General features: G+C 49.4%; 1 pseudogene; it reads left to right on the plus strand.

Moving 5' to 3' along the window:
- LOC127638972 (sine oculis-binding protein homolog B-like) overlaps positions 1–2,500 on the plus strand; it is a 44,154-nt pseudogene that overhangs the window by 36,930 nt on the left and 4,724 nt on the right.

The raw sequence follows: 2,500 nt of genomic DNA on the forward strand, positions 1-2,500 counted from the left end.
ATCAGCATTGCTCCGATACCGCTCCATCACGAGCATAGGCTAACATATAAAAAGAAAGATGGATTTTGTCAAATAGGCCCGTTGGCCCTGCTGAAAAACCGCTTAAACCGGCCTAAGGTGGTTTTCTTGTCTTAGCTGGCCACCAAGCTGGTTTTCACTTGTCAGGCAGGTCTTGGTTTTAGAGGGTTTTTTGTCTCCTGTCGACAGTTCAGGCTGGGGGACCCACTAAACCAGCTTAGACCAGCTTAGACCAGAAAACCACCTTATCCTATAGTTGCTATAAAGATATTGAGTATATTGACATTTTCTCTTCCAACTGTTGCATTGTTATGAATTGCAGTCTGACACATTTTGGATCGAGCAACGCATCGAAATCCAGCTTCATGGGCTTAGAAGCGTACTTGTATAGAACATGCTTTGGGCTTAAGTGTCCTTTCCTCTCTCTGCAGGTGTGTGATTGGTGTAAACATGTCCGTCACACTAAAGAGTACCTGGACTTTGGTGCGGGCAACGAGAGGCTCCAGTTCTGTAGCACCAAGTGTCTAAACCAGTACAAGATGGACGTGTTCTACCGGGAAGCTCGTGCGGCTCTCACCAGTTCCGGTTCCAGCTGCCCACAAAGACGAGGAGAACCATCCGAAGCGGGTGTCGGAGAGAACCAAAAACTCCTCACTCCAGAGTCCTGGGACAGCTCACCGGCTCAAACACTCTCACCCAAAACCCCAACACCTGCTTCTACATCAGTGTCAGTGCTCCACACCGCGCCATCCTTGTCATCGTCATCTTCGTCGCTGAAAACACCGATCGCAACGGCCCAATCGCGGGAGAGATCATGTCCGCCGCATATTCAGACGGGGGGCCCATCTCGTGTAACATTGGATCAGCCACGCCCACCTCAGGTTACCCTTCCGTTTGTCCGCCCGCCCCTCCACGCCCCGGGTCGTCGCAGCCCTCTTCTTCATCCGCCCCGTAACCCTCCTCGCCCTGCTAGCCCCATCCAGCGACCTCCACACCCGCCTCCATTTGCCCCCCTACAACCCCCACACTTTCCTGCCTCATACATGCCCTTTCTCCCTGCATATCCTCCTCAATTGCCCCCACCATGGCCGCAGCCAATGCTATTATTGCCCTACCCCGTGATCATACCCCTCCCGGTGCCAATTCCCATTCCCATCCCTGTATCTTCACTTTCGGGTCACCAAGGGGTGATCCGAAGCCTTCAGAAGCAAGATGAGAACGACCCGGGTGTCCACACACCCGATCCGGGTCACTCCAGCTGCGACGAGACCAACGGAGAGTGTTTATACGGAGTAAAAACAGAACGGACGCCCTCTCCTCTCATGCCCGCTTTACCGTCCACGTCTGTTGGGTCTTCGGAGAGACAGGTGATTCAATGTCTCCATGCCGTTAAAGAGGAAAGCCACAACACGCACACGCCTGAATCGGCGATTCAAACGCACCCCACCCACATCTCGCACGTTTTACGCAAAGCACTTAAGCACTATGGCAACACGACGTCTGTGGTGACGCCTACACCCTCATTGGACAATAAAACCGCCACTCCGGCATCTCTTTATTCATTGGCCCGGTCGACCGCCATGCAGGTCGCCTCCGTATCATTGGACAGTCCGCACCCGACGGCAGACTCCGCCCATATCCCGTCTCCTCTGTCTGATTGCGAGGATGTAAAAGAAAACAGCTGTTTGGGCGGGTGGGAAAACGGCCCGACCAATCCCTGGTCAGTAGAGCAAACGGACTGCCAAAGTGACCAATCAAAAGAGAGCAGTTTGGCAGAGGATGCCCCTCAGGATGAAGAGCATACATACGCACGATCCGTGCTGCCAAAGCTATGTGAGAAAAACTCACAAACGATGGAGAAAAACTCACACATGGCTCTGCAGGTCTCGGAGCCAAGCAACAGAGACGATCCGGAACCTCCCGTCAAGAGACGATGCTTGAGAACCAGAGACCAGAACAAGTAAGAGTGGTAAGTGTGGGATACACACACACACACACACACACACACTTATACACACAAACACACTGATGTATCAGCTGCCAGTATTTATCAGCCAATAACTGACACAATACGGCGTTGCGCAATTACTAAATCTTAAAAGGTTATGTTTCAAAATATAAGGCATTCAGCATTGTGTGAACAAGCGGCGCCCTCTAGCGGTCTGGACATCCATTATACCACTATAATACTGTTTCTTTGGGTAAATATTTAAATTTTTCCATGATGTGGCTGACATTTCCCTAGCATTGCCCAACTAATGCATAGTATGAATTTGTAATGTTTTATCATATACAGTACATACTATATACACATGAGAAATGTGAGTTCTGTTGTTTTGAACAGAAGTGCAAAACATTTTTAGAAGTACAAAATAACCCTTTTTTCATACAAATCACCATGTTATCATATTTAGTTAAAAATGTTCATATCGAAGATTTGAAGAAACACCTATTAAACAAAACGCTAACCAAAAAAGTGCCA

This window comes from Xyrauchen texanus, chromosome 47 (assembly GCF_025860055.1).
Source record: "Xyrauchen texanus isolate HMW12.3.18 chromosome 47, RBS_HiC_50CHRs, whole genome shotgun sequence".
Taxonomy (NCBI): Eukaryota; Metazoa; Chordata; class Actinopteri; order Cypriniformes; family Catostomidae; genus Xyrauchen; species Xyrauchen texanus.